The sequence below is a fragment of the Centropristis striata genome, chromosome 9, assembly GCF_030273125.1.
Source record: "Centropristis striata isolate RG_2023a ecotype Rhode Island chromosome 9, C.striata_1.0, whole genome shotgun sequence".
NCBI lineage: Eukaryota > Metazoa > Chordata > Actinopteri > Perciformes > Serranidae > Centropristis > Centropristis striata.
In genome coordinates, this window is record NC_081525.1 from 9,804,561 (window position 1) to 9,825,381 (window position 20,821).

The window sequence follows — 20,821 nt, forward strand, 5'->3', positions numbered from 1 at the left end:
GGACATTCATTTCCAGCTGCTTCTTCAAGTTCATCCACACTGACGACACTGATGATTCCTTTATGGATTGAACTGGATCTGAGTGAAAAGAGAAAAACAAACTGTAGTTTATTTTTTTTCTCAATATTCACTTTTTGTCGTCAGTTTTCCTTGAAATGCTCCATCCATTTTTCATTCTTGTGTGTTCAGAAATATGAGAAACATGTTGTTGACACATTCTGAGTAACACTAATGATGTCAACAAATTAAAAAATATATATTTTTTTAAATTTCTTAAATTAAATTGATTAACTCATCTCATTATATTTTGATATTTTAACTTGCGTATGTAGGCTACCCAACAATATGGGTATTATTGATTTGTTTGATCATTTTGTCCTACAATGTCTAATCCTGAAATCACATGAACAGACTGATGGAGAAAACTACATCTGTCGACTGAAATCTTTCCTGTGTGGAGGTTCACACAGTGTTGACACAATGAGAACAATGATGAAGAAACGTTAAACATTGGTGATTACCCCTTTTATTCCTCCTCCTCCTCCTCATCATCATCAGCTTCCTTATCAGCCTTCTTAAGGTTCTCAGGCTTCTTCAAACTGCAGCAGAAGACACAGGAGGATTTTCATCAGTTCAACAGGAGACAAACAGCTGCACAAGTTTACTGACTTCACACAAAACAGCCTTTCATACCTTTCCAGAAAGCTCTTCAGCTCCTTCAACAATTTGCTTTGGTCCGTCTGTAGATGTAACCATATTTTTCATTTTTAAAACATATCATATTGTGTGAATGTTCAGAGAGTGTTGAGGTTAACGATGATGATGAAAAATCATAACAGCTGTGATTACCTCGTCAGTAGATTCGTCTTTCTTCTCCTCGGCGTCCGCGCTGCAGCAGAAGACACAGGAGGATTTTCATCAGTTCAACAGGAGACAAACCACTGCACAAGTTTACTGACTTCACACAAACTCAGTGAAAATGATCCAACTAAAGTCACAAAGTATAAACACATAATTATGTAAAAATGTCTAAAATAATAAAAGACACTATAAAATCCTCCTCAACTCTTCATCATCTCAAACCTGCTCCTCATGTTTCATACCTTGCCTCTTCTCCCTTCAGTTTTTCATCCAGTTTGCTGTCGTCCGTCTGTAGAGGTAAACACATTTTCATTTTTAAGACAAATTATTTTCTGTGGACGATCCGTCAGTTGATAGAAATACTGTTGATGAAAACTCAAACCGCTGTAATTACCTTTACGTCAGCATCGTCTTTCTTCAGTTTCTCATCCAAACTGCAGCAGAAAACAGGAGGATTTTCATCAGTTCAACGGGAGACAAAGATAAAAACAGAAAAAAATATCTATAAAATGTCTAAACTGAGAAAAAGACACTTTATATAATCCTCCTCAACTTCATCATCTCAAACCTGCTCCTCAAGTTTCATACCTGGCCTCTTCTCCCTTCAGTTTCGCCTCCAATTTGCTCTTCTTGGTCTGTAGAGAGAAATACATTTTTCCTTTTTTAAAATTAAAAATATTTTCTGTGGATGATTAGATAGTTGATATAAATACTATTGATGGAAACTCAAACAGCTTTAATTACCTTGGCATCAGCTTCATCTGTCTTCAATTGCTTGTCCAAACTGTGGCAAAAGACACAGGAGGATTATTTAAAATGAGTTTAAAAGGAAACAATAAGTTGGACAAGTTTACTGATTTCACAAAAACTCACAGAGAAAATGATCCAACTAAGGTTACATCAATAAAATATATTTATTCTAAGAAAAATTGTGTTGATGGGGAAGATGCTGAGAGTACCTGTCACTTTCAGGCACAGAGAGACAAATGTGTAAGTCCTACTGCTTAAATTAGCATATCATCAGAAAGAAGACAAAAGTATCAACAGTTTGGTATCATGAATGTGTATGATCAGTGAAATTTGTGGGGGAAATATGAAGGAGAATGTTTGAAATGTTTGTGTGAAACAGAGCAGTTGTAAGTTAGCGGAGCAATACACACCCTTTATAACCTCAGAAGACACTTGATTGTAATAATTCAAAAGCCGGAAAAAGATATCAGAAAGCTGAATATGAGCTTAATAGTTAAAAGTATTATGAACAGTTTGGAGTTTAAATGAAGTCTGTCACTGAAAGTAGTATGTGAAACAGATTTGAAGATTTTCACTATTCACTTACATTATCAAAAATGTAGCAGGATAAGTACAATATTTAAAAAATGATACAAGAGAAAAATAAAAGCTGGAATGCCCTTAAAGAGGGGATGCTACATACGCATTCCCACAATAAACATAAACACATAATTATGTAAAAATGTCTAAAATAAGAAAAAGACACTATATATAATCCTCCTCAACTCTTCATCATCTCAAACCTGCTCCTCATGTTTCATACCTTGCCAGTTTTTCCTTCAGTTCCGCATCCAGTTTGCTGTCCTCCGTCTGTAGAGGTTATCACATTTTAATTTTTAAGACAAATTATTTTCTGTGGACGATCAGTCAGTTGATAGAAATACTGTTGATGAAAACTCAAACAGCTGTGATTACCTTTTCATCAGCATCGTCTTTCTTCAGTTGCTTGTCCGCACTGCAGCAGAAGACACAGGAGGATTTTTAAAATCAGTTTAAAGGGAGACAAACAGCTGCAAAAGTTTACTGACTTCACACAAACTCACAGCGGAAATGATCCAACTAAAGTTACATCAATAAAATATATATATTCTAAAAAAAAAAACTGTCGATGGGGAAGATGCTGAGAGCACCTGTCACTTTCAGGCACAGAGAGACAAATGTGTAAGTCCTACTGCTTAAATTAGCATATCATCAGAAAGAAGACAAAAGTACCAACAGTGTCGCAAATAAATGTGTATGATAAGTGAAATTTATTTGAAACATGGAGGAAGGAAAATGTGTGAAATGTTTGTGAGCAATTATGTGAAAATGTCTAAAAAAAGAAAAAGACACTATATATAATCCTCCTCAACTCTTCATCACCTCAAACCTGCTCCTCATGTTTCATACCTTGCCAGTTCTGGCTTCAGTTTCTCATCCAACTTGCTCTCCTCCTTCTGTAGAGGTAAGCACATTTTTCATTTTTAAGACAAAATATTTTCTGTGGATGATCAGACAGTTGTTAGAAATACTGTTTATGAAAACTCAAACAGCTGTGATTACCTTTACATCAGCATCATCTTTCTGGTCCTGGGACTTCACTCTGCAGCAGAAGACACAGGAGGATTTTCATCAGTTCAACAGCTCATTATGAGATCTAAAGAACTTGCTATAGTGATGTCACTGCTGATGAGTTCTGGTTTAGACAAAACTCAACACATTGCACCTATGGAACGTTTGCTTCTCAATCAAAAACTGTAACTTCTGTCGCTTCAATTTTTTCACACTGAGCATTAGGACATTTCAAGGAACAGTGTGTAAATTAAGTGTGTGTAGTGTCAAAAAATACAGCCACAGGAGCAGGTTAGAAAACTACCTCTTAAAACTAACTGCCTGGCTAACACCAGACCAAATCTCATTGGAGATTAGGTCTGGACACCTTCAATGCTTTTCTCCGTAGAGGAGGAGTGGTTTACGATCCTCCGGAGCCGTTTATTGGACGCTTAGAATGTCTATCAAAAGCGTCTGTAGGTAACTCTATAAGCGGCTAATAGCTATTAGCCGCTAATAGCTATTAGCCGCTAGCGGCGCTAATAGCCGCTAGCGACGCTAACAGCACCGCTACCATTGCGCCTGTGATCTCAGTGGAGCCGCCGAGAGACCTTTCGCCTTTCAACTTTCGCTCTAAACTATTTAAAACACCATCTGCAGCTATAGAGAGTTTCGCGTCTGCAGCAGCCATGTTGGATCCGGAAAGCTTCCAAGTGCCGAGTAGTACGCGCCATCGTCTCACCGTCCCTCCCCGCTCTGTGATTGGATCCCTAAAACAGGGCTACGAAACTGGCTTGGTTGCCAGACCGTCTGGAGGTTCGAAATTAAATTCGAGCGCGCAAGGCAGTCTGGGTATACCCAGGCTAGCTTACATGAGCATATCATCAGAAAGAAGACAAAAGTACCAACACTTTAGTATCATAAATGTGTATGATAAGTGAAATTTGTGGGGCTGTTTCTATAAAACAGAGCAGAAAAGAGCTTGCAGTACAATAGACACAAGTCTTGCGACTTGTTTAAAATTTTAATTAAGTCCGTTGCTGAATGAATGGGGAAGCAATGGAAGTTCAAAGTGGAGTGGGTTGAAGACTATTTGAAGATTTTCTCCATTCACTTACATTGTCAAAAAAATGCAGAAAAACAACATCTTTAAAAAACATTGTCAAACAGAAGAATAGAAGCTGGAATGCCCAGAAAGAGCTTAACATGATAATAGTGAAGTTGATAGATGTAAAAAAAAACAATTATGTTCAATTAAAAATCATTAACCTCAGGATAACAAAAGCAGGAATGGTGAATCAGCATTCACACAATGAAAATGAACACAAAATGATGGAAAACATTTATAAACTAAGATATATATATACTATCTTTAGGCCTATGCCTTTTTATACTGTTAATCATCTCAAACCTCCTCTTCATGTTTCATACTTTGCCAAATCCTTCTTCAGTGAAGCGTCTGCTTTGCTGTCATCGCTCTGTAGATGTAAACACATTTTCATTTTTTAAAACAAATTATTATCTGTGGATGATCAGACACTGTTGACAGAAATGATGATGATGAAAAAGTGTAACAGCTGTGATCACCTTGTCAGCAGCTTCGTCTTTCTTCTCCTCGGCGTCCGCGCTGCAGCAGAAGACAAAGGAAGATTTTCATCAGTTCAACAAGAGACAAACAGCTGCACAAGTTTACTGACTTCACACAAAGTTACAGTGAAAATGATAAAGTCACTAAAAGATATATTTTTGAAAACTTCAAACTTAATTAAAATTAATATATTTAGATTTTATATATATTCCTCCTCATTCTCTTCATCATCTCAAACCTGCTCCTAATGTTTCATACCTTGCATCATCCTTCTTCACGGCCTTCACCCCATCATCAATATCTTTCTGTTGATGCAAAAACATATTAAGTAATTAATTTGTGGATATTCAGACTGATGATGCTCATGAAAAATCAGACAGCAGTAACTACCTCTGCCTCGTCCACCTCCTTTGATACAGCCTTAGCATCGGCACTGCAGCAGAAGACACAGGAAGATTTTCATCAGTTCAACAAGAGACAAACAGCTGCACAAGTTTACTGACTTCACACAAACTCACCAACACATGTCACATTATTCAAGTGTTTTGTGAAATATTTTCAAGAAACACAAGCTGTTTCTTGTAAAGACTTTGAAATGTCAGTAAGGAAGAAGATTAATAACAGTATTTTAATAACTTGAAAACCTCTAAATTAGATACAGACAGGTGTTCAGAGAAGAGATTAATTCTGTGTTTTTCTAAAAACATTTAGTTTAGAAACAGAAAAAGAGAGCAGAGATGGAGACGATGACAGGATGGAGATATGTGAGGAGGAGATGATGATTTTCTTACTCCTTGGCGGGTGCAGCATCTAAACAAAGAAATCAATGATTTAGTAAAAGACCATTTTTATGCACTCAAATCTGTCATTTAGTGTTGAACAATAATATCAATGGTGCAACAAGACACAGTTGACGTTGAAAATACTGATGTATTGATCAATGTTGAAACATTTCAGATTTAAACTTGTGTTTGTTGAGTTCTCACCTGTTACAGAGAGCAGGAGGAGTCCAGCTGCCAGGGCTGAAAGAAAAAGAAGAGTTTTGTTCAGATCTTTAGATACATTAAATTTCCTTTCTGTTGGTCATGGTTTGTTCTTTAACACACAGAAGAAAAGCTGCAGATAGATGATCAGCATTTGCATAAATACTGATCTGACGGACAAATTATATCCGTCTCTATGCAGATGACACTGTCATATTTATCTGCTAAATCTCAGGTTTCTGTTCTGAGAAGATAAAGTGTGTTTCATTCTGAAGGAGACACTGACAAGTCCAAACTGATAAACAATCCTCCTCCCAAAGTGTTGGTGTCACACGTTTTCAGGAGGCTGAAACATTGAGTTCATCCAAATTCTCATTGTTGTTTGTGTACAAAGCAGCCTGTAGTCCTGCTGGACACTATATCATTCTGACTGTAAATTCTCCATTTTGGCCTCAAACTGTTAAACTGTGATATTCAGACTAAAAATGAAAGACAAAAAAAGCCAGGAACTTGTTAGCTCCCACAGATTTCCTTTATCCCTTCAGCAATACTGAACACTCTGTTGAATTAAAAAAAAGCAAAGAAAAGCTTTATAAAAGAAGGGACTCACCAACAATCAGGGCGATCTTTGTGGTCATCATGTCTGCAGTGAGGCTTCACACTTCAATGCTCACCATCACACCTGCTCAGGTATATATGCTGTACTCTCCGCCCTTCAGGTGTTTGATGGTCACTGTCATTGGCTGAGAGCCCCAAGGCTCTCTTCGTCATGTTTGAGTTTCGGATATGATGTCTGACTGCTTGAAGCTGTTTGTTCATCATTCCCTTCAGAAACTGACCCAACTTAAACTATTGTCAAATCATGTATGTTTTATTTTTAGTTGACCACAACTTCCTTAGTCTTTTATTTCTAATATTTCTGAATGTGAGATCGTGAATGGGACAACAATGGGAAGGAGTCTGTACTGATGTGTCCCTCATAGAGTCTCTCATTAACCAAACATACCAAAGAAGCAGCAAGTTAAATGTTGTCATATCAACTAGCCAGCAGGGATGTACTGATCAGTGGGTTTATAACCTGAAAGTTGAGTTTATGAGTCACACAAAGAAGCTTTTAGCAGTCAGTTTGTTAGCTGAAGCTTAATCTCCCAGAATAAAATCAACACATTAACCGTTGCATATTGACCTTTTTTTGTGTAATTAGTGACAGTAGAACAGTAAACAGCCTCCAGGTGAACAAAGACGTATTGGTCACTACACCTAACTACTGTATGTCTGATTGGTTCTTCAGCTCAGAAAGACAAACCCAATACACTGGAATTAAACTTCTTTCAAATCCTATAAAACATAAGAGGTATTTTTCATCACATTTCAGTTTTGAAGCCCACATTAACAACATTTAATCATCAGGGCCCAGTTTTTCAGAAGTGATCAGATAGGATTATCCTGGTCGGATTGGAGAAAATCTAGATCTGATCTGAAAGCTGGGTATTTCAAAATTTAAGGCATACGTATATCTGGATCAACTTGATACCAAAACTTCAGAATCATTTCCCACCTCAGAGGTGGATTTCACTTAGATTGACAAAGTCTCAGCTCCACTCCTCCTAGACATTTTTACTCAAGATGTTCATTACACTTCATCTAAAGTGTTTAGAAATTTAAAGCAAAGTAAAATTTTTGACCCCACTTTCTGAAACTGCTGTAAATATATCATGCTGAACATTGAATCACTTTCGACACATTTTCAAGGTATCTTGTCATGCCTCTGATTAAATGAAGACAAGTTTGACTCATGTCAGAAGCTTAAAAATGCACTTTTAAAATGTCTGGAAATAGTCCTTTGACTTTATAAAGGGTGTGTATTGTCTTGCTAACCCTTAGCTGTTGTTTTGCACAAACATTTTATATAGTTTTCCTCAAAAGCCCCACGAATTTCCCTTATGATGCACATTTATTTCCTAAATTGTTGGTACTTTTATCTTTTTTCTGATGAAGATGCTCATTTAAGCAGTAGGACTAACACATTTGTCTCTCCCTTGTGCCTTAAAGTGACAGGTACTCTAAACAACTTCCCCATAGATGTAGTTTTTTAAAATATGTGTTTAATTGACATGACTTTAGTTGGAACATTTTCACTGTGAATTTTTTGTGAAGTCTGTAAACTTGTACAGCTGTTTGTGTTCTGTTGAACTGATGAAAATCTTCCTGTGTCTTCTGCTGCAGTTTGGACAAGGAAGTGAAGAAAGACAAATCTGATGACAAGGTTATTACAGCTGTTTGAGTTTTCCTCATCATCATTTACGTCAACACTGTCTGAACATTCACAGAATATAATGTGTTTTAAAAATGACAAATGTGGTTACATCTACAGAAGGAAGAAAGCAAAGTGGTGAAGGAGCTGAAGATGTTTCTGAAAAGTTATTGAAACATGAGAAGGTTTAATGTGATGGAGATTATGAGGAATATAGCTTGATTTGAATATTTTCACTGTAATTTTGAGTGAGGTCAGTAAACTCTGTCTTCTTCTGCAGTTTGAAGAAGGACGCAGGTAAACTTAAGGATGAAGACATCTTCTAAATTTCTCAGTTTGTCATCAATGGGGGCTCGTCCATTATACTGACGTGTTTAAGTTTAGTCTAGCCTTCATGTGACAAAGGAGGCTGAGTATAATTAACTCCTTCGTACCTGTAGATTTCAAACAAGGGCTTCGGTGTCATTGTAGTTCTTCCAGAGGTTTCTAATCCGACATGGAACAACATAGTTTTTTGGAGAGTTTATCACAGACCCTTTCACACCTCCAGTCCCCAGGACATCCACACATCCCCCACAGCCCCCCACCACCTCCAGCAGCAGACACCTCTCTGTACCATCACCGTCGATACCCCCCACCCCCCAGTCTGGACTACACATCACATCCAGCCAGGTGAGGAGAGAGCTGGAGAGGCTCAAGCAGAGGAAAGCTGCTGGACCGGACCGCATCAGCCCTCATGTGTTGAAGGCGTGTTCCAGCCAGCTCTGTGGCGTTCTCCAGCACCTCTTCAACCTGAGCCTTCACCTTCAGAGAGTGCCAGTGCTCTGGAAAACATCCTGCCTGGTCCCAGTGCCCAAAAAAGGACGCCCTGCAGCACTGGAGGACTACAGGCCAGTAGCACTGACCTCTCACATCATGAAGGTCATGGAGAGACTGGTCCTGGCACACCTCAGACAGCTGGTGTGCCCACTACAAGACCCCCTGCAGTTTGCATATCAGCCCCGTGTTGGGGTTGATGATGCAATCATCTACCTGCTGCAGAGGGCTCACTCCTCCCTGGACAAACCCAATACCTCAGTCCGAATCATGTTCTTCGACTTCTCCAGTGCCTTCAACACCATTCAGATGTCGATGTCTATCTGACGAGCAGGCCGCAGTTTGTGAGATTACAGAACTGCGTGTCTGATCGTCTGATTAGTAACATCGGCGCCCCCCAGGGGACTGTACTGTCCCCCTTCCTCTTCACCACATACACTGCTGACTTTCAGTACTGCACTGAGTCGTGTCATCTGCAGAAGTTCTCTGATGACACGGCCATTGTGGGGTGTGTTGAGGGCGGAGGGGAGGCTGAGTACAGGGACCTGGTGGACCGCTTTGTGAAGTAGTGTGGGGAGAACCACCTGCAGCTGAACGTGAGGAAGACGAAGGAGATGGTCGTGGACTTCAGGAGGAATAAGCCCCTGCCCTCTCCTGTCAGCATCGGTGGGACAGATGTGGAGATGGTACCTGCATACAAGTACCTGGGGGTCACTCTGGACAATAAACTGGACTGGTCCACCAACACTGAGGCCGTCTACAAGAAGGGCCTGAGCCGGCTTTACTTCCTGAGGAGGCTCAGGTCCTTCAATGTCTGCAACAAAATGCTGCAGATGTTCTACCAGTCTGTTGTGGCGAGCACCATCTTCTTTGCTGTGGTGTCCTGGGGGGGGGGGGGAATCAAAGCAAAGGACGCCAACAGACTGAACAAACTGATCAGGAAGGCGGAGTCTGTTGTTGGCTCTAAGCTTGTCACCCTGGAGGAGGTGGTGGAGGACAGGATGCTGGCAAAACTGCTGGCAGTCATGGACAATCCCTCTCACCCCCTCCACAAAACACTGGACAAGCTAAAGAGCAGCTTCAGCCACAGACTCATTCAACCCCGCTGCTCCAAGGAACGATACAGGAAGTCATTCCTTCCTTCTGCAATAAGACTGTACAATTCATCTACCTCTGCCAGAACCAACATTACTGAGATGCACTAAACCTTTGCACTAAATCTATGCACGACACTTTGCTATGTTATTAATATTATTACTATTATTATTATTATTATTATATATACTGTTGCTGCCATTATTACTATGATTACTATATACTGTAATATACTACTATTATTATTATACCGGCCTTACCAGCCTTATTTATTATTATTATTATTATTATTATTACTATTATTATTATTATATATTATATTATATTATTTTACTTGTAATTACTTTATTTATATTTTTTACTTTCATTTTACTTTTATATTGTTTATTATCTATTATTACATATTATATTATATTATATTATATACATATTATATACTGTACTATTATTATTATTATTATATACCGTCTAGTCACCATAGCATTGTTTCCATCATATCACCAGTTTAATTACATTCATCTTGTCAACCATCCTACCAACTGATGTTCTTTTTTTAACTTCTTAAGTGTCCTTGTTCTATTCTGTGTTTTTTTCTATTGTTGTTTTTATTTATGCTACCTCAGTATTTTATTCTATTGTATTTTATTGTACTTGAATACCGGACTGCTGTGACAACCGAATTTCCCTTCGGGGATGAATAAAGTAATCTATCTATCTATCTATCTATCTATCTATCTATCTATCTATCTATCTATCTATCTAACCAATAAATCTAATATTGATCCTTTTTCTTTGCATAAAATCCAAAATTATGTGGAAAAAAATGAACTTTTTTTTCTTTACTTGGCTCTCTCTCCCTCCCCCTGTGTTTTTCCCTGCTTCGCTCCTCTCGTCTCGTCTTGTCTATTGTCTTACTTTTTGGAAGACTCTCTCTACACTGCTCTCAAAAACCAAAAACCATGGATTTGATCAGCTGGTCTCTCAACGCAATTGACACTATCTTCTCAACGAGAAGCCTGGGCTCGGGTGAGCCCTTCTGCCCCGAGTGGACGTTTGCTGCTGGCTACACGATGGATGCCTGGGAGAGATGCCGTGTCTTGTGAACTCAAAGTTGAACAATTATAATATTCATTAACAGGCAAATGGAATAAACAGAGATAAACCAACTAAGTAGCACAGAAAAAGGAAGCAGCTAAATCTTCAGGGTCTCCAAGGCCAAAATAAGAAACAAAAGTCAGTCACTATCTGGAAAATAAGATTCAGCTAAACCTACCAAACAAAACAGACAATGCTAAGCTCCCTAAATAAGCAAAAACAGGAGAAAACTGGTTAACAGAAATGGCAGAGAACCCCTACCAGGCTTCCAGACACTCTAACAAGTTGACTCTGTATGTAGCTGTGAGACAAAACACAGAGCAGCTACAACACAAACTATATGCAGTCAACCAGAGCAGATCAGTGGCAAGAGAGAGGGGGGAGATCAGTGGATCTGGAGGAGAACACACCTGTCCTCCAGAAAAAGGCTTAGAGACAGTCCACAGCCGTAACACCCCTCCCATTCTTATGGGAGGGGTGTTACGTTCTCCCATAAGAAACATTTAAAAGAAAAATGTTCAAACTGCACCACAAGAATTACATACTATTAATCATGTCACTAAATGACTCAAACTCGAGACAGAGCATCAGCAATGACATCAACCCCTTTCTTATGTCTAATGTCAAGGTGAAACTCTTGGACCAGTAATGCCCAGCGCATAAGTCTCTGGTTGTGATTATACATTCTATTAAGAAACACCAAGGGGTTGTGGTCAGTGTATACCACTACAGGAGCTGTACTAGAACCCACTGTCAAGTAGTCTGGAGGTTATTTGAGATCCCTATTAGCCATACACCAACAAAATGGTATGAGACTGGAAAACCAAGGGACTTGCCAGCATTAGAGCAAGCTGGAGAAATCAGTTCTTTCCTAACATGATGTAATACACAAGGGCACTGTGACACTGAGGTGATTTTTACTATAATAGATGATGATCTGTTGTATGCATGACATTGTATTGTACGGACCATAGAACATCAGCGTACCTCGCCCGGCACGGGTACACCGGGGCCCCCTCCTGGAGCCAGACCCGGGAGGGGAGCACGCAGGCGAGCGTCTGGTGGCCGGGCTTTTGTCCATGGGGCCCGGCCGGGCTCAGCCCGAAGAAGCAACATGGATCCGCCGACCTGTGGGCCCACCCCCCGCAGAGTAGGGCATAGGGGTCGGGTGCAGTGTGAGTCGGGCAGCAGGCGAAGGCGGGTACCTGGGCGTGCTGACCCCCGGCTCCAGCGGCTAGCTCTGGGGACGTGGAACGTCACCTCGCTGGCGGGGAAGGAGCCCGAGCTTGTGCGGGAGGTGGAGCGTTACCAACTAGAAATAGTTGGGCTCACCTCCACACATAGCGTGGACTCTGGAACCAAACTCCTGGAGAGAGGCTGGACTCTCTCCTTTTCCGGAGTTGCCCAGGGTGAGAGGCGCCGGGCGGGTGTGGGGATACTCACAAGCCCCCAGCTGAGTGCCGCTTTGTTGGAGTTCTCCCCGAGGAACGAGAGGGTCGCCTCCTTGCGGCTGCAAGTCACGAGGAGAAGGTCTCTGACTGTTGTCTGTGCCTATGCACCGAACAGCAGTTCGGAGTACCTGGCCTTCTTGGAGTCTCTGGGTGGTGTCCTGGAAGGGGTACTGCCTGGAGACTCTGTAGTTCTTCTGGGAGACTTCAACGCTCACGTGGGCAACGATGACGGTACCTGGAGGGGGGTGATTGGGAGGAACGGCCTGCCCGATCTGAACCCGAGTGGTGTTTTGTTATTGGACTTCTGTGCTAGTCATGGATTGTCCATAACAAACACCATGTTCGAACATAGAGTTGCTCATAAGTGTACCTGGTACCAGAGCACTCTAGGCCAGAGATCGATGATCGATTTCATTATCGTGTCATCAGATCTGCGGCCGCATGTTCTGGACACTCGGGTGAAGAGAGGAGCAGAGCTGTCAACTGATCACCACCTGGTGGTGAGTTGGATCAGGTGGCGGGGGAGGATGCTGGACAGACCTGGCAAACCCAAACGTGTAGTGAGGGTGAACTGGGAACGTCTAGCGGAGGCCCCTGTCTGCAGGGTCTTCAACTCACACCTCTGGAAGAATTTCTCCAACATCCCGGGTGAGGCTGGGGACATGGAGTCCGAATGGGCCATGTTCAGAACCTCAATTGTTGATGCGGCTGGTAGGAGCTGTGGCCTGAAGGCCGTCGGTGCTTGTCGTGGCGGCAACCCAAGAACCTGCTGGTGGACACCAACGGTGAGAGAGGCCATCAAGCTGAAGAAGGAGGCCTTTCGGTCTTGGCTGGCCGAGGGGTCTCTGGAATCAGCAGACAGGTACCGTTCGGCAAGAAGGGCTGCAGCTGCGGCAGTCGCTGAAGCAAAAACTCTGGTATGGGAGGAGTTCGGGGAGGCCATGGAGGAGGACTTTCGGTCGGCCTCAAAGAGGTTCGGGAAAACCGTCGGGCGTCTCAGGAAGGGAAAGCAGGGCTTGGCCCAAGCTGTTCTCAGCGAGGGCGGAGACCTGCTGACCCGACCTGCGGATGTCGTGAGACGGTGGAAAGAACACTTTGAGGAACTCCTCAATCCAGCCAACACGTCCTCTGTAGAGGAGGCAGAGTCTGAAGACTCAGGGGAAGACCCACCAGCATCCCTGGCAGAGGTCGCCGAGGTAGTCAAAAAGCTACCTGGCGGCAAGGCGCCAGGTCTGGATGAGATTCGCCCTGAGATGCTGAAGGCTCTGGACACTGTTAGGCTGCCATGGTTGACACGCCTCTTCGGTGTCGCGTGGAGGTCTGGGACAGTGCCAGTGGAGTGGCAGACCGGGGTGGTGGTTCCCATTTTTACCGTGGAATCTCACTTCTCAGCCTCCCCAGAAAAGTCTACTCCAGGGTGCTGGAAAGGAGGCTCTAGCCGATTGTCGAACCTCAGATTCAGGAGGAACAATGCAGCTTCCGTCCTGGCCGTGGAACAACGGACCAGCTCTTTACCCTTGCGAGACTTCTGGAGGGGGCATGGGAGGTTGCCCATCCAGTCTACATGTGTTTTGTGGACTTGGAGAAGGCCTACGACCGTGTCCCTCGGGGAGTCTTGTGGGGGTTACTGCGGGAATATGGGGTACCGGGCTCGTTGCTACGAGCTATCCGGTCCCTATATAACCAAAGTGTGAGCTGTGTCCGCATACTCGGCACAACGTCAAACACGTTCCCAGTGGGTGTTGGCCTCCGCCAGGGTTGCCCCTTGTCTCCGATTCTGTTTGTGGTTTTCATGGACAGGATCTCAAGGCGCAGCCGGGGGGAGGAAGGGATTCGGTTTGGTGACCTAAGAATTGCATTTCTGCTTTTTGCAGATGATGTGGTTCTTTTGGCTTCATCAAGCCGGGACCTCCAGCACTCGTTGGGGCGGTTTGCAGCCGAGTGCGAAGCGTTTGGGATGAGAGTTAGCACCTCCAAGTCTGAGGCCATGGTTCTCTGCTGGAAAACGGTGGACTGCCCCCTCTGGGTGGGGAGAGAGGTACTGCCTCAAGCGAAGGAGTTCAAGTATCTCGGGGTCTTGTTCACGAGTGAGGGCAGAATGGAACGTGAGATGGACAGGCGGTTTGGTGCGGCGTCAGCAGTGATGCAGGCGTTGTACCGGACCGTCGTGGTGAAGAAGGAGCTGAGCCGGAAGGCAAAGCTCTCGATTTACCGGTCCATCTATGTTCCAACCCTCACCTATGGTCATGAACTTTGGGTAGTGACAGTGAAAGAGCAAGATCACGGATACAAGCGGCTGAAATGAGCTTCCTCCGTAGGGTGGCTGGGCTCAGCCTTAGAGATAGGGTGAGGAGCTCAGACATCCAGAGGGAGCTCAGAGTAGAGCCGCTGCTCCTTCACGTGGAAAAGGAGTCAGCTGAGGTGGTTTGGGCATCTAGTAAGGATGCCTCCCAGGTGCCTCCTGTTAGAGGTGTTCCGGGCACGTCCAACTGGTAGGAGGCCCCGGGGAAGACCCAGAACACGGTGGAGGGATTATATCTCTCTCCTGGCCTGGGAACGCCTCGGGGTCCCCCAGGAGGAGCTGGACGATGTGGCTGGGGAGAGCGACCTCTGGAATGCCCTGCTTAGCCTGCTGCCCCCGTGACCCGGCCCTGGATAAGCGGAAGAAAATGGATGGATGGATGGAGCTGAAGTCAGTAGCTTTGCTTGCCTGGCACCATCTATCAAAAAGGATCCCCTTTTCCCTGGCAAACTCAACAAAGGTTTGTGGGGGAGCCTTTCTCATGCTACGAAAGCGATGTCTATATGTTCAGGTACCAGCTCATAAGCCCTAAGTATGGTGCTTTTAACCTTTTCATACTGAAGGTTATCCTCAATGGAAAGGGCTGCACAAACCCCTTGCGCCTTACCAACCAACTTGCACTGTAGTAGTAGAGGCCAGACGTCCTTGGGCCAATGCAAGGCAGCCGCAATCCGTTCAAATGCACTGAAATAGGCCTCCACCTCAGTTTGCCGGAAAGGAGGGACCAGAGCAATGTTCTTGCTCACATCGAATGCTGGTGGCATTGAAACTGAAGGAGGGAGCACAGCATTAGGTTCAGAAACACTTCTCTGAGATTCTAACTCAAGCTGACGGATTCTAATAGCCGTTTCAGCTTCAAGCTTACGGCAACTTAGCTTGAACTCTAGCTCCTCTTTATGTGCTTTTTCTTTTGCGTCAAGTTCAAGACGGGCCAATCGTACCTTTAAACGAGCACCAACAATAGACAAAGGAGTAGAATCAATTGACAATGGGTCAAACCGTGGCAGCGAGAGAGGTGATTTCACTCCAACTGTCTTAGCTGGCGTACTAGACACCTCCTCTTCAGTGGCAGCTTCAGGAGCCTCTGCCGGGGCCTGCTGCTCGAGACCTGCTAAGAGAAGAACCCCTTTTCCAACTAAGTCATCCACAATATTAGCCTTTAACTCCCGCTTAACCCAATACTTAGACACAGGGATATCATAATGTGCAGCAATTACACATAAATCATCTTTTCTGCAACTATCAAGCTGTCTCAAAGTAGGGTTATTTACAAAACTCTCCAAACTAAATAGATCCATTATCCCGGACGAGCCCCCAATTATGTTACGACCTTAGTTTGAGGTCTAGGGGTCACAGGAAGTAACATATTTGGTAAACATAAAACTATGCAGAAAAATGGCTGCATGGACTCAAAGTTGAACAATTATAATATGTATTAACAGGCAAATGGAATAAACAGAGATAAACCAACTAAGTAGCACAGAAAAAGGAAGCAGCTAAATCTTCAGGGTCTCCAAGGCCAAAATAAGAAACAAAAGTCAGTCACTATCTGGAAAATAAGATTCAGCTAAACCTACCAAACAAAACAGACAATGCTAAGCTCCCTAAATAAGCAAAAACAGGAGAAAACAGGTTAACAGAAATGGCAGAGAACCCCTACCAGGCTTCCAGACACTCAAGTTGACTCTATATGTAGCTGTGAGACAAAACACAGAGCAGCTACAACACAAACTATATGCAGTCAACCAGAGCAGATCAGTGGCAAGAGAGAGGGGGGAGGTCAGTGGATCTGGAGGTAGATAACAGCTCTCCTGACGAGCAGATCACACTCAGGTGTGAGTGAACCAGGTATGCAGAGAGGGGCGTGGCAGGACCTGAAACACACAGAGAGAGGAGAACACACCTGTCCTCCAGAAAAAGGCTTAGAGACAGTCCACAGCCGTAACAGCAGGGCTGTCGTGACTGCGAGTGATTGCTCTGGAGAAGCGACTGAATCGAACCAGAGACCAGCAGGGACATTTTTACCATTGACAGGATAAGTAGCAGAAATCGCTGCCACTTTCATCCACAGCCCAAATTCCAATCTTATCTGGCTTCCCCAAACAACAGCTTTGCCTCGAAGGCCGTTGCTAATCTCCCCTGCTGAGGAATGTAGTGAGACACTACCATCCCACCCCGCTAATAACTTTATTTTATGAATAGTGTAGGTATACTTTCAGTAGCTTGAAATGTGACGTTAGCGCAGCACGAGACTATGGTGGGACAGAATAGAGTGCATTTGATGAAGTCTCCTTGCTTGGCCGGTGATAGATTTGTGTCAAACTGTCATTATAGCCCGTCCGAGCGTTCATGCCAGGCTCGAATCAAACCCACCACTGATGATGAATGTCATCAAAAGACGTTTTTTTTTCTCAAAAGACGCAGGTGTCAAAGCTGACAGGAAAGAGGCACAGTAGAAAACTGCAAAACCAACTGGGTCAGTGCAGGGCATCAAGGCCACCGTGGCTTCAGGACAGATATTTTTTTCAAGGGCACAAGGCCAAATTGCGAGGGCATGAGGGCCATCATGGAATTCCTGCCCTGGCAGCTACAATAAAAAGTTCAGAGAAGAAGAAATAAACAGGATGTGACATGGTGCGTCTGTCTGTGTGACACTCAGCCTGCTACGCACCAATGGAGAGACGCACAAGGAGGGGTATAAATGCGTTCTCATTTTATTACAGCAAAGTTGTTTTACAGTACAATAGGTGTCAACCAGACTTATGTGGAGTTTGCGAGATTAAGGGTTGTAATGTGTTCAGGGGGCCTATATTGATGTGTTTGGGGGGCCTTCATGTATTGTTGGTGATATCTTCAGGGGTCCTTTTTGTCTTGTTTGTGATGTGTTCAGTGGGTCAAAGGTTTTCAGTGTGTTAATGTAGTTAATCCTCCCTGCCAGAGGGAGGTGATGCTCCAATTGTGTTGTGTGTTTCCCTTTATTTTGGCAGGTGTTGGTTGGAGATGCTGATTGGCCAGGAGCTGATCAGGCCAGCTTTAAGAAGATGTCAGCTGGGGCTACCTTTGCCTTACTCTTAGCCAGACCATGTTGTCCCATATTGTGTCTTGTGAAAAAGATTGTTATGAAGTGTTGAATCTTTCTTAAATCATTGGGAACAATGAAACATTTTTATATAGTGCAGTCCTAATAGGTAGGGGTGAGTAGCCGTTTTGTTTGGGAACCTTTTTACTCATGTTTTGTGCTAGGGAGAAAGTTAAGATCCCTGTATTTTCTTTTATGCTATTTCTTTGTGAAAAGGTGAGTTTGTTTCAACTAAACAATATTTTGTTTCTTACGTTGGCCGAATCACCCTGAAGATAATAATATAATAATATATTAACAAAAATAAAACATCAAATACAATTAACTGACAACAACAAAATAAAACCACAAGAAGAAATGACATTGGACTTGAAAAATTTAAAATTTAAAATCACCATTCACAACAAGGTAATCATACAAAGACAAGAGGGGGCGTTCCCGGTGGCACACCTGGTAGAGTGTTGTCCTTGTAAGCAGGTGGCCTGGGTTCGAATCCGACTCGGAGCCCTTTCCTGCATGTCTTCCCCTCTGTCTCCCCCTTCATTCTGTCCTATCAATAAAGCCCAAAAATGGCCCAAAAAATATCTTAAAAAAAAAAAAGAGAAGGCCAATCGAAAAAAGTGAATTTTTAAAATCAAAAATGACACCAAGATTTGGGCCTCTTTCTGGATACTAAAGGTAGAAGGGAGACTGTCGGGAATGCGGGTGCTGGAGCTAGATAGGAAGAAAAGGATAATCTCTGGTTTTGATTCGTTTAATTGGAGAAAGTTGTTGGACATCCGTGCTTTTATATCAGTTAGGCATGAGAGAATGTGGGGTTTCAACAGTATATATAACTGGGTGTCATCTGCATATAAATGAAAATTAATGTTGTGCCTTTGAATAATTTTCAGTGGTTTAGTGGTAACATGTAGATAGAAAAAAGGAGGGGCCCCAAAATTGACCCCTGGGGGACCCCACAAAGAAGGGGAGCATGAGAGGAGAGGACTTGAACCACTCAAGTGCCACACCACTGATGCCAATAAAGTATTCCAGACGGCGGATTAGAATTTCATGGTCCACAGTATCAAAGGCTGAGCTGAGATCAAGTAAAATTAAAATTGAAGAGATAACATAAAAGTTTACAAAAATCAGCCTCCTTTGTCACATGAAGGCTAGATTAAACTTTAACAAGTCAGTTTGTATACCTTACGGACCCCCATTGATGACAGATGTCAAGAACTGGAGACTGGAGATTTTTTTTTTGCCTTTTATTTGCAGAACAAAAGAAAAGAAATAATAAAGATTTCCTTCAGACTGATTTAAACAGTCTGATTCTCTACATGAAGCATTTCACAGATGCAGGAACTTTGTTCTTCTAGCAATGAAACACCAGACCATGTCTTCATGAACACAACCAGAACATGTAAAACTTGATCAAACTTATAATCAGGTTGTAGAAAACTTAAGAAACCCCCTTACCAAAACTATACTACATATCCAACAATAAATATACTACATATTTCAGGTGGACAATTGATCACGACAGCAGTGTGTAATGGTTGAACATGTGATTCCAAACAATGGACATTCATTTCCAGCTGCTTCTTCAAGTTCATCCACACTGATGGATGATTCCTTTATGGATTGAACAGGATCTGAGTGAAAAGAGAAAAACAAACTGTAGTTAGTTAATTTTTTTTCCTCAATATTCACTTTTTGTCGTCAGTTTTCCTTGAAATGCTCCATCCATTTTTCATTCTTGTGTGTGTTCAGAAATATGAGAAACATGTTGTTGACACATTATGAGTAACACTAATGATGTTAACAAATAAAAAATAAAAACTTAAATTAAATTGATTAACTCATCTCATTATATTTTGATGTTTTAACTTGCGTATGTAGGCTACCCGACAATTTGGGTATTATTGATTTGTTTGATAATTTTGTCCTATAATGTCTTATACTGAAATCACATGAACAGACTGATGGAGAAAACTACATCTGTCGACTGAAATCCTTCCTGTGTGGAGGTTCACACAGTGTTGACACAATGAGAACAATGATGAAGAAACGTTAAACATTATTGATTACCCCTTTTATTCCTCATCATCATCATCATCATCATCAGCTTCCTTATCAGCCTTCTTAAGGTTCTCAGGCTTCTTCAAACTGCAGCAGAAGACACAGGAGGATTTTCATCAGTTCAACAGGAGACAAACAGCTGCACAAGTTTACTGACTTCACACAAAACAGCCTTTCATACCTTTCCAGGTCGCTCTTCAGCTCCTTCACCGCTTTGCTTTGGTCCTTCTGTAAATGTAACCATATTTTTCATTTTTAAAACATATCATATTGTGTGAATGTTCAGAGAGTGTTGAGGTTAACGATGATGATGAAAAATCATAACAGCTGTGATTACCTCGTCAGCAGATTCGTCTTTCTTCTCCTCGGCGTCCGCGCTGCAGCAGAAGACACAGGAGGATTTTCATCAGTTCAACAGGAGAAAAACAGCTACACAAGTTTACTGACTTCACACAAAGTCACAGTGAAATGATCCAACTAAAGTCACAATGTATAAACACATTATTATTTTAAAATGTCTAAAATAAGAAAAAGACACTATATAATCCTCCTCAACTCTTCATCATCTCAAACCTGCTCCTCATGTTTCATACCCTGCATCTTCTGCCTTCAGTTTTTGATCCAATTTGCTGTCGTCCGTCTGTAGAGGTAAACACATTTTCATTTTTAAGACAAATTATTTTCTGTGGACGATCCGTCAGTCGATAGAAATACTGTTGATGAAAACTCAAACCGCTGTAATTACCTTTACATCAGCATCGTCTTTCTTCAGTTTCTTGTCCAAACTGCAGCAGAAAACACAGGAGGATTTTCATCAGTTCAACAGGAGACAAAGATAAAAATGTGAAAAAATGTCTAAAATAAGAAAAAGACACTATATATAATCCTCCTCAACTTCATCATCTCAAACCTGC

At 42.4% G+C, this 20,821-nt stretch overlaps 2 long non-coding RNA genes across 2 annotated transcripts; one reads left to right on the plus strand and one right to left on the minus strand.

Moving 5' to 3' along the window:
* Positions 1 to 308: 308 nt before the first annotated feature.
* LOC131977252 (uncharacterized) lies at positions 309 to 1,058 on the plus strand. The gene is made up of 2 exons (XR_009394870.1): positions 309 to 734; positions 858 to 1,058. It is a non-coding gene; the product is annotated as an uncharacterized LOC131977252 (long non-coding RNA).
* Positions 1,059 to 19,430: 18,372 nt separating this feature from the next.
* On the minus strand, positions 19,431 to 20,102 carry LOC131977316 (uncharacterized). Its single transcript, XR_009394880.1, has 3 exons — positions 20,089 to 20,102; positions 19,917 to 19,994; positions 19,431 to 19,480 (listed from the first exon to the last, which is right to left on the minus strand). It is a non-coding gene; the product is annotated as an uncharacterized LOC131977316 (long non-coding RNA).
* Positions 20,103 to 20,821: the final 719 nt, after the last annotated feature.